Raw genomic sequence first — 12938 nt, forward strand, 5'->3', positions numbered from 1 at the left:
CCCGTGTGCGTTCCCCCGTTTTAACGAAATAAAGGGGGGAGGGGGGCGCGGGCTTACTTAAACGCACATTACTCGAGAACAAAAGCAGATGGAGGAAAAATAACAACTGTGTTTAATTCAGAAAAATATAAGCTACAAAATATTATGATGATTTTCTTTTAATCAGTTTTAGTTAGTGCATGAAAAATTGTTAACCAACAAAAAATGTTGATTTACTCTTTATTGTTAAGGTTTTTAATACTGAAGTTTTTTTCTCCTATATTTTTTATTTTATCAATGGTTTTCCGTCAACAATACACTTTATTTTCTTTCCTTAAATGTATATTTCAGTTGGGAAATAAACTGGTATATGAATAAACTCCAGTTGAAGTATGTAGAATGAACGTGGTCAATGGTCTAAAAAAGTATAACATTAGCATGGTATTGAATAAATAATGTACAGGAATACAGTAAAATTTAATGGTTTAACAATTACATTTTTAAGTACAATCATAAAATATTATTAATTTAAAATAATATTTGTACAAATCTATATTAACTATATTCAATATGATACCCAATTTTAATTTATTTAATGATTTTAAAATGTACAACCGTATGTCAAAAAAAGCAATTGTATTGAACAGTGTGTTGTATCCATATCTTATTTAAAAACTGACCTTTAGTTACTATCAACGTTCCTCTTCCTCTAAATCAATTGTCTGCAGTGTGTTGTTGCAGTCTCTGCCTTGACAATGAGCACACATTGCCGAACAAGCTAATCCTGACCTTATGCAATCACAACGATCGGGCACACTCTTTCTTGCAATCACATGTAATGAAATTCAAGAGTTTATCAGGTGCCGGTGGCAAAGTCATAGATTGTGGTACAAGAACACCGTCTTTTTCAAGCCAACCCCATGAAACATGGATCCAGATCCCTCCCAAGCCATTTCAGCACTTGATAGTAAACCCGCAAGGTGTGTGTAAGCGTGCGGCATCTGAAGTGGGTGGTAAAAAAGACAATCAAAGCTTGAAGTAATCTTCTGTCTAGCTATCAGTTTATTGAACATAAAGTACCTTAGTTCATTTAATGTTTTGCACTTTGTATCTCCGTATATCGCAAGAAAAGTATTGTTCTCCACATGATGTTAACATGTCAGGCTCAGCAGTTGGATCTTTGAAAATGTTTGACATTTTTTGAAGTTCCGCACTTTTTTCCAACACTTTCCATGGCACCTTCTTCCCTTGTCTAAACGTGGCGGATGTTGTATCGCATCCAGAAAATGCGTTGTGCAAACAGTATACAGTCTTTCATATTGCCTAAGTTACTACTAATTTCAGCTACTGGGTAAACTTTGTAGGAACCTTTACTGCCTTCTGGTTTGATGAAGAATAATGTATCAGAACTTTTAACTCCATGCACAAGAAGTGCTAGAAGATCAGTGTCTGTACCAACCACAGCTGTTTTCATACCTTTAGAACACTGCTGACGAGCTGTTGAAGCAATCACAAAGTCAGCATCTGCTACAGCTTGTACAACTGAAAAGCCAGCTCGATCAAAATGTGATTTCAGTTCACTTATAAGTCGGCTTTTATTTGCAGGCGTTACCAAGAAATTCAGCCTGAGTCACTGATGCTGTCATGTTTAAGTCGAAATGTATTGTTCTTGATTGAATTCGACATGCTCTTCTATCTTGCTCTTGGTTCTTTGTGGTCGCTGGTCCCTCATAGCCATCAAAAAAACTACGGTTACACTTGAACCGTAATGGATGCGAATAAATTCAACATATCCTGAAATAATTTGTTCATATGTGGCAGGCTTAGGCCAAACAGCATGATAAAGCAAATGTCCTCCGTCCAATACATAAACACAGTCTTGAGGCCAACTATGAAGGGTAGGTGTGCTCATTTCTATAACATCACAAAAGTGCTGACTTAGCTGTTTTTCTCATCGCTGCTCCGTTAAAGAGAGAAGGCGGCGGGCGTCCGGCTTCGCTATTAAGTAAACACTCACGATTGTCTATAAGTTGTGTATACTTTATTAACATGTAATAGAGCTTTTACAACTTTGTTACATCAAGAAATAACACTAGAATATAGCATTATAACACAATTCTAGCTAAAAAGAAAGTTAAAACAATAAATAAATTAATTATTAATGTCTTAACGGTTACAGTTATCACATTTTATCACATGACCTTTATTAATGGCACATTTTACTGAATCTAAATCAGTTTTTTATATTTCTGTATATCTTACCGTTCTAAAGCAGTAAGCGTTTAAGTAATATTCGCCCCCCCTCCCCCCTATTTTCGTTATACCGGAAGAGAAGCACACAGGGGACGGTAGGGGACTTTTAGTATATAGTCAAGGATATCATAAAGAACATCTGTGCCAAAATTCAAGCCTTTATACCTCGCATTTCCGGGTTTGCATGATTTTTTACCTAGATTGACTGGGCTATAATGTCTATGAACATAAATTTCATAATTTAAAGATGATTTTACCATTTGATGGAAAAATGCAAGTGAAATGTTTCTCCAATCACTTAACAAGCTCGGTTCTATGTTATACTAACTAAACATGAGGGGTCTGTTGGTTCAGTGCCAACTTTTAAAGCTGTTTTGTTTTCTGTACATAATTAATTGTTAAATTTAAAAACAATTTTCAGTTTTCACAAGATTTGGTTTTATATATTTTACTATGTAAAAGTGCAATTTATTTTACAATTTAATTTCAGATACGTCCTCCTCCGTAGACTAATGGTTATAGTCTCGGCTCTCTAACTGAGAGATCATGGGTTCAAATCCAGGGGAGGTCCAAAAATGTAATAATAATAATAAATAAAAGCCAGTGTACTTTGAAGCCGGCATGGCTGACGCTGAGGCTTAAATGGGGAAAAAAGTCAGATACAATATATTATATTGTATCTTTAATTACATTTATATATATATATATATATATATATATATATATACTGTATTTTTTATTATTATTGTTTAATATTATATAATTTTTCAATGTTTGTATTCTCATGAAATTGTCAATATTTTCATGTTGTAAAAGGACAAATAAGTTAACAAATTTGAATGCAAAAATAATTAATTTCAAAAGTACAGGTGGAGAAATGTGCATATATTAATGTAAATATGAAAAAATTGTTGTCATATTTTAAATACTGAGCTGAATATACATTTTTGTATTTTATTAAAATATATGAGTATTTTTTAATGCTCTGCCACAAAAGTACACATTTATTAGTATAATGTTGTTTTTAAACTGTTGCATATGGTGTATTATAAATTGCTTATGTATTAAGGCATGTAAGTGACAATAGCACAATAACCAAGAAACCTTTTCACATTTTTATTATTTAAGGAATGTCAATAATTGTGGGGTTTAATCCATCTAATTATATTCAATTTATAGAGAGTTTAAGTGTGTCATAGATAATTTTTATTATTGTATGGTTTTACAGTTATGTTATTATCATACATCTATTATACCAAAAGGTTATAAATAAATAGAAATATTTTAATGGAAATGTTTTGTTTTTACCTCTAACTTGTTTAGTTAGTTACTTCATAGGACAATAGTGTAATACTCTTAGAATGGAAATCTGAGAAACAATATCTACAGGCTATACATTTTATTTTTTATCCATGTCCAGTGTCACCATCTAGTAGGGGTACCTATGTAGAACTAGGTGTGTATTTTGCCACAGCAGACCATCAGTTGTAAAGTGGTAAGTTATACCACTGCTCAGTGTGATACAAATAAAAATGCACTGGAACACAAGTTATATATTTATCTACTCGCCTTCGGCTCGCTGGGGGCTATGCCCCCAGGCCCCCAAACTGAGTGCTTAATATTCGGGGATAGCAGTGATTTGGTTATTGGTTAAATTCGGACATGAGGTTTTCAAGTTACGTCTTTCCTACTGTGTCCTTTCTCGTGGGTTGAAAAGCTTCACGTTAGATGTGTGATATATCAAAATAATCAATGTATTTCGTCGAAAAATTAAGTGACGTCATAGCAAATTTAGGAGAATAAGAATTGGGTGATACTACAGTCCGAGATTGTGTTTGCCAGGAAGTGGAAAGTACAGTGTTTAACTTTTGAGTTTGAGGCTTAACCGTTGGAGTTACGACAAAAAGTGACTGGACCTTTCTTGTATAAAATTTAAAATTGAAGGATTCTGCTGTCGGATTTTATCTATGACCTCTGGTTTAGGCAGTAAAGAGCTTGGAAGAAAAGACTGCACTAGCAAGCTATGGTGAATTAATTAGTGTAAACAAAATTAAAACTACCGCTGTAGATCGCGCTGTTTCCTAAATCCCATTGAAAATTTGTTTTGAGCTGCGACCAACGGTTCGGCCGCTATCGAGCCTGAAAGGTAAATGATTAAGTGAAAATTGCGAAAATTTTACACATGATTGCGTTTTGCGGCCAAACCAATAGAGATAGAGCAAAATCCACTAGACCTTTTTGTAGATCACTTCATTCCCGACTAACGATTTTTTCTCAGATCCGAGCTAGCTCTAACGGTTCGCCCTCTAACGGGCTTCAAAGAAAAGCCTGCCAGGGCAAAAAATGGCAACTTCGCGAATTTTTTTAAGGGTTTAAAAGTAAAAAAATCCGGTTTTCAGACTTTTCCCGGAGGTTTGAAGGTAAAAGCTACGTGCGTGCAAAATTTCGTGTTTCTAGCACTTCTAGAAGTGGGTTAGAATTTCGTATACCCTATCAGTGACATAGCAATCGACATTGTCATAATTTTGTGTTACAAATCATAACTTGTCATAGGTAATGTTTGCACTGCTTAGGTAGGGGTATGCTAGTGTAAACTGATATAAAAACATCATTTATGCTATAAAAAACTCATTTTGCTATACCAAATTTTGGAAAAAAACAACATTGATAAATAGGTATCAATATAAAATCTTAAATTAAATAAATAAACTAATTAATACATAAAATAGACAAACCTAACATATTTAACGGACTTACAAAATATTTATTTATAATACGCAGTATAAAATAGCAAGACCTTATTTTTTCCAATCTTGTAAAAGGTACATAATAACAATTACCATGCCTTGTAGATTTTTCATGTATTCCATTCCTTACATTATATAAATAGGTATGTCCAGCGGAGGTGCCACCGGGGCCCTGGCACCACCACTAGATCGAGATTTGGTCTGTGCAGAGTTTCATTTTTAGATAGAAATGAAGCAACTGCAAATTTATGCTCCAGTTTACCTTCCTTTTTTGCAGGGTCTGGTATCTCACGTTGTCTCAGACTTGACTCCTGGAATCTGGAGTCACGTTTGCCTGAAGAGATCCAAAGAAAGTCGATGTCGAAGAAGGTCAAAACGAAAAATTTACATTGTTTTGACATCACACACACAAACACACACACACACACACACACACACACACACACACACACACACACATGCACGCGCGTGTGTGTGTGTGTGTGTGTGTGACTTCTTAGCAAATTTAGAGAAAATGGATACACTAACGCAGTAATTTCCGCAAAGGAAATTGCTGAAACTAGAATTATAACCAATCTTCCCTGAACTGAACAAAGAACTCACAAAAAGAAACATGCAAGTGACGAAGCGCAAACATCTGCAGAAGATACATTCAAGAGGGAGGCATTTTATCCATTGGTAGATAGAGTTGCAACATCAGTGAAAAGAGTTGTGTTAACTACACCAGTGATCCGCTATTGAGACATATTACTATTTTTTTTAGAACATGCCTGGGGTAACTCAACACATTCATAGTGCTACTAGACGTTTAAAACCGGAGCCTAGTGAGTGCAGTTTTAGTTTAGATAACTCACTTTAACCTTGGCAATAAATTCTGGCAAGCTATCACAGGGTCGCCCGCCTGAAAGTTTGCGCATGCACACTGCGGTCCACTGCAGCCGAATACGCCGCGCGGGATTCCCCTTGCTACCCGCCCAACCTAGAATTTGGCGTGTACACAAATCGACGCGTCGCGTCGCCTGTATTTCACTAGCGCCTTGGCTCCTCCTGATAACACCCGCAACACACAACTGCTCTGCAAACTATATACTCCGGACTTGCAGGCATAAATTATCAGATCACAATGTTTGCAATCGAAACTACCCGCAACGGAAAACCAAATACATTATTTTAAAACTACAAGTATAGAGAGCTATACGGTGAAGACTGGCGAGATAATCTGGCGCTGCCTGGGCCGGACATGCGGAGCCACAATAAAAACGGACGCCGAAAAAACTTCCGTAACAGTGACACACAGTAAGCACACTGGCCCGCACCCTGTCACTATGAGGACACTGACGTCTCCAAATACATCACCGCATCTGGGTGGTGGATCGACGGCCTCCTCAACCTCACCAGCGGCATCGCCCGCAGCTTCCACCTCCGGTCGTCCTGCTGCGCCAACCGAGCACGTTTCTAATGCCGCGGTACCTGTCAGCTCTTCATCCTTCTGTGAGCTGCCAGCGTCGATGCCAGGGGTGGCGGACCTGGTCATTGAGAATGGCAAGCTCAAAGATCTGGTACAGCAGCTTAAGGATCAGCTGAAGTGTGTCCTAGACCACTCAATAGAATCAGACACACGACTGCTGCAGTACACAGATCAGGTGTTCGTGGCTAATTCCTCGCGGCCTGACTCTCCGAGCCGCGCCTCCGCGACCGACTGCGGAGTACAGTGTGACCTGCTGTCCGACTGCAGGAACCAGCGCTGTGCTGACACCAGGGACCTCGTGGGCAGCCTCAAGGTCACCATTGAGGTTCTGGAAGCTGAGCTCCAGTGTCTGAAGGAGGGGGCGGCACGTTGCGAGTGTGGAGGAGGAGTGCTAGAGCCGGAGTGGACTATCAACAGTAAGAAACGCCTTCCGATTACTACGGAGAACAGGGATGCCGCAGCGAGCGGTAAATCAGAGAAAGAACCTCCAAAATCCCAGAAGCGGAAGACTGATGACGGGCGACAAAAGCGGCAAAGAAAGAAGAAACGAGCCATAAAAACCTCTAAACGCCTTAACAACTTATCAGGCCATCAGACCAACCGCAAAACTCCGCTGTCCTTCTTTTCCATCCTCATAGACGGAGACAGCCACAGCCGCGGTCTGGCTGGTCTGGTGCGGCGGATGGTGGCCCGAGGGACTGCGGTGCAAGGAGTTTGCAAGCCGGGAGCTAAACTCCAAGAGGTGGCGTCCGACACCCCACCTCCAGCGGATAGTTGTTGCGCCATCATTGCCGGCACTAACGGTGTTGCCGCCGGTCAGCAGGTGACACCTGGAGCGGCGCATCACCAGCAAGCTGAGGACTGCCGGCGGGGTTGTCGTCGCTACTCTGCCCTATAGACACGACCTGCCTGCGAGCCATCCTGTCAACCTGGAGACCGCGCGAGTAAACTCGTACATCGAGGAGCTGTGCGTGAGGCATCGTGGGACAGAAGTACTCAACTTCAGCCTCATCGACAGAGAGGCCTTCACATTGCACGGGATGCACCTCAAGCCCACACACAAACACCTGCTGGCCGAGCTGCTGCTGGAGTGTGTGCAAAGGTTGGACCACGCAGTCACCCCGGCCCCGGCACCGCCCGCTGCCCCCTGCGGGCCGCCGCCGCCGGCCCAGCCGAGATCGCCCGCCGCCCATGCGTCGCCAGCTCCTCCTGAACCACCGGTCCGGACCAGGGCCTACGACACCTTCGCCGAGGCGGTGAAGAGCCAACGCCCAGGCAACCTTCATTACAGTGATGATTCTGGACAAAAAAACTGTCGGTTTTTAACCAATGTCAAAGAAGGATAGACACATCAGAACCAGAGCGTCAAAATTTGCGTCAAAAATTCCACAGAAAACATCAAACCAACAAAATTCAAACAAAATTTTCTCGGTTGTGCATCAAAATGCACAGTCTGCCACCAACAAAGCAGGCGAGCTGTCGCTCATGGCATGCGCACTGCATCCTGAAGTTTTTGTTATTTCTGAACATGGTTTCAAACCTGAAACAGTCAGACTGTTCAGGGTTTACAACTATAAATTGGCAACATCTTACGATCAAACTCATTTTAAAGGGGGGGGGGGTGTGGCAATTTTCGTGAAATCTGATACTGAATTCCTTCCACACGAGTTAACTCACAGTTGTGATTTAGATTTTGAAGTGGATGGAATAAAATCGACCTGAATTCTGATGACAAAATTACAATTATTGGCTTATATCGTTCTCCAAGCGGATGCAGCAATATATTTTTTGTTGAAAATTTTGAAAATCTTCTAAATTTATTCTGTTTGAAGTCGTCCAAGTTTATCATAACTGGCGACTTTAACATTGATGTTTTAGACCACACCAACCCCCTGACCCAGCGGCTACGCGACATCCTAAATTCTTTCGGATTGATCTGGTCAGTAAACACGCCATCACGAGTGACCGCCACATTGAGTAAAGCCATCGACAACGTCATCACAAACATTCCAAACGCCTCAGTCCCTGTTTTCAATGCGGCCATCTCTGACCACTTCGCTCAGGAGACCGCTATCAGTAACTTTCAGCCAGAAATTGAACACCCGTCATCCAAAATCAAAAGAGACACTAGCTTGGAAAACATTGCCCTTTTGAATACGTTTTAAAAAAATAAGTCCTGGTCGTTTTTAGACAATCTTGAAAGCGTAGATGAAGTTTACACCGCGTTTCATAATCTTTTTGTTCATCACTTAAATGTAACTTGTCCTTTCAAAAATGTTAAAGAACGCAAACAAACAAATCAAAATTCTTGGGTGACGAAAGAAATTTTAGAATTACGAGAACGGCTAAAATTTTACCATTCAATTTACATTAGCTCCGAAAATGAACAATTTAAACCTTTTTTTAGAAATTTCAAGAGCAAATATCGGAAAACAATAATATTTGCAAAAACACGTGAAATTGAAACAAAATTGAAAAATTGCGAAAACTTTTCCAAAACTGCTTATGGCATTATTTAAAATGTAACAACACAGCCAAATTGCTAAAAAAAATTCCAAATTCCAAAGCTCAAAATCCAGGACGAAATTATTTCAGATCCCTCTAAAGTGGCAAGTGAATTCAACTCATTTTTTTCATCTGTTGCATCACTTGACCCATCATTCAAAAGCCTCAATTGCAGCGAAGTGGCATCGATGGGACCGGTCTCATCCATGGCACTGTCTTCTGTGAGTGAGGAAGAGGTGGCCCGCGTGATACAGGGATTAAAACAAAAAAAATCATTTGACATCAATGGCATATTGTCTGTGTGGCTGCTCAAACGTTGCTCTAAGCATATTTTGGCTTCACTCACAAATTTGATCAACTTGTCTTTCGCACAAGGCATTTTTCCCTCCCTTTTGAAATCTGCGAAAGTCACACCCATTTTCAAAAAAGACGATCCTTGCCTTGCAGGCAACTATCGTCCAATTTCAATCCTCCCAGTCATGAGCAAAGTTCTTGAAAAGATTTTTCTTGTCAGATTTGAAAATTTTCTTGATCGTTTTGGAATCCTCTGTTCCGAACAATTCGGTTTCAGAAAAAACAAATCCACAATAGATGCGGTCACAGACCTAATCGATACAGTTGTCGATGGCCTGGAGAGAAGAGAACATGTGCTAAGCATATTTCTAGACCTCTCTAAAGCATTCGACTGTGTACATCACGAAACACACTGTGTTGTACCAGTTGACGACATGTGGTGTTCGAGGTCTGCCGCACGAATGGATCTCGTCTTACCTCAGGGATAGAAGTCAGTGTGTGCAGATTGCGAATACCCTGTCAGGAAAGGTTCAAATGACTTATGGTGTCCCACAGGGATCTATCCTTGGACCTGTCCTTTTCCTTGTGTACATCAACAGATTGAACTCATCGATCCTTACGGGGAAGATGGTTCAGTATGCTGACGATAAAACTCTCTGCATCAGAGCAAAAACAAAAGATGAATTAGAAATCAACTCATTTTTAGAACTGAATTCATGTATTCAGTATTTTTGAACACTAAATCTGAGGGCCAACAGTTCCAAATCAAACGTCGTCAATTTTTTTCTTCGGCAGCAAGAACCTGACAACTTCGCTACCGTGATGGCGGATGATGTTTTAATAGAAGAAACTTATTCCACCAAGTTCCTCGGAATGCACCTAGATCGAGGGCTGACTTGGGACGATAACATTGACAGCATTTGTTCAAAGGTTTCCTCAGGCATTTATATCTTACGGAACCTTGCAAAATTCTGCTCTTTGGATATACTAAGAACGGCCTACTATGGCTTGGTATATCCACATCTGACATACGGTTTGAGACGGTGGGGCAGCTGTTCTAAATACAAATTCGAACGTGTATTTAGAAGTCAAAAGAAAGCTGTCCGAATCATTTCAAAATTGAACTTCAGAGATTCATGCAAAAACACCTTCAGGGAGCTTGGATTGCTAACTTTGCCCTGTCTCTATATCCTGGAGGTTGTCCTGTACTGCGTTCTAAGTGTAACTTGGTTCAAGGCAGGGACGTTCACCAGTATGGGACTAGAGGCAGGGACAACTTCCGCGTTCAACAACACAGAACTTCAGCATTCGAACGTTTGCCGTCTGAGGTTGGTGTCAAGCTAATCAATAAGCTCCCTGGAGATATCAAACAATTATCTATTATCTAAATATTTATTTATGACGTTTGTATGCAATTTTATAATTGTTACCGCAATAAAGTGATATTATTATTATTAGTGACGTTGCGAGTGCTGAGCGTAGCTTCGGTAAGCTGAAACTGAGATACATATTTACGATCAATCATTTCACAGGAGAGACTGAATTCTCTTGCCATCATGTTGACTGAAAATGATCTTTAAAGACATGCTCAAGACATTTGCTAATGCAAAATCCAGATGAATGCCATTTAATGTTTGAGATCTTGTATCTAAATGTGATAACATGGTTTTCTTTTAATCTGTATATTCTGTTCAGAGTAGGTTTGGTTTTATATATATATATATATATATATATATATATATATATATACATATATATAGGATGTTCATTTGTAAACTTCAAACTCGTATTAGAAGACTTATAGCCTAAGTATCATAATTCTGTAAATGGGAGTGTATAGTACTATTTGGGGGAACAAAAAAATTTCAAAATGGGCATGCTCACCCCCATGCTCCCCCCCCGTACCCAAAGTAAAAATTTTGAAATTGTAACAAATACCTTGTGACACCTCAAATTGAAGCTGATAAAAAATGCTGTTTTTTGGTAAAAAAAAATTGAAATTCACCAAACAGTTTGGTATCAGCAGCCAATAATGTAATTTCTTGCACAACAATTATTAGTCTACAAGCTACTGTACTACTGCTAATAACAAGAAAATTACTCACTGAATACTGTTGTAAATAATTTTTAATACATTTGAATTAGAAGGCCAAAACATGAAATAAGAATTAATCACAATTTTGCTTAACTCTCTAGCAAAATTCTCTATATAGTTCTATTACATCCCAAGTGATTTCGCTATGAAAACTATGAACTTCGATTTTGGAGTTCCTCTACATTAATCTGAAATAGTTCAAGTGTTACTGAAATCGTGAGAGTTATCCAAACAAATACACGGAATGTCACTTAGAAATTGCAATCGAAGTTGCGGGTATGTGCTAGTTTATAATAATTTAACTTCATCAATGGCTGCTCGATAAGACTGTTTAAGTCTGGCATAACAATATTTATCACATGTAGACATAGAAACTATGCACTTGTCATAAGCAACCATTAACTATAAGATTTTTTAAATTATCATAAAACCAATTACCCCTAGCTTTAGTTTTATTATTGGGCTTACGACTTAGTTCCTTAAGAGGGAAACTATTATAAAAAATAGACATAAATACCCTAAAGAATCTGTTAAAGAAGGTGCCAGCTTCATTAAAATACAAAACACTAAAACTTAGTGCTTGATTCCAGTTGATCCTTGAAAATTCATTTCTTAGTTGAAAGGTTTTGCCACGTGAGTAAACTTCACCAGTTGAATCCTTACCCTTCAAAATGTTGGGTGGACGGTTGAAGTGACATAAATCCTTTGCTCTGATAAATCGAAACTAAATTAAAGTTTCTTAAGCTACAGGCATTAATTTCAGAACTGTTCAGTCAATGCTCGAATAAACAAGTAATATCTCAGTTATTATTCAAAATCATAGACTCAAGAGCGTTAGTTTACCAAGCAATCCGCCCTGAATGTTTAAAAATAACAAGGACAGAAGAAAACAGTTCAAACAACTAGATGGAACTAGTTGCTCCCAAGCCTCCTGACATAAGGCCTGTGTTGAGCTGTAAATTTCTTTTAACATTTGGCTCAGCTCTTAATGTAGTCTTAGGTTCTACCGAAGAGGGGATCTTAAAAGGACATGAATAAATGTTTACAGAGAAAAACATCCAATGTCATTTTATATCTCAAGAACAGGACTGGAATTGTCCATCTGAATACACTTAAGTTCAAAATGTTCTACTGCCTTAGTTATTTGATTAGACAACCATTTTTTCCATATAAGATTAAAATGCATCTCGTGCCTTGTATGAAGAGTTCTCTCAGCCTTACTAGTCCCCAATAAGTGTACCACTATAATTATTAACTAGTAGCAAAAATCTAAATTTAGTTCTACTTAGTTGCTACGTAGTTCCTTAAGAATTGAGTTAGTTGATTTGTTACATATTAGTTAGACGGTTCGCACGATAAGACGAGCATGGCATGCTAAATTCACAAAAGCTTCTCAATTTAATCTGTATTGAAAATTATATGTTTTAAATAGTAGTTGACAAAATTACAGCCCAATATAAGAGCTCCATAAAGAGCCGATGCTGAACTTTTTGTACCACCGGGTCAAAATTAAAAGTTATGATTTTAATTCAACAGCAACTTTTTCTATATAATTATAAAATTACATACTCAATTATAGTATATTTTTACCTTTATT

Source organism: Homalodisca vitripennis, chromosome 2 (genome assembly GCF_021130785.1).
Source record: "Homalodisca vitripennis isolate AUS2020 chromosome 2, UT_GWSS_2.1, whole genome shotgun sequence".
Classification (NCBI taxonomy): Eukaryota; Metazoa; Arthropoda; class Insecta; order Hemiptera; family Cicadellidae; genus Homalodisca; species Homalodisca vitripennis.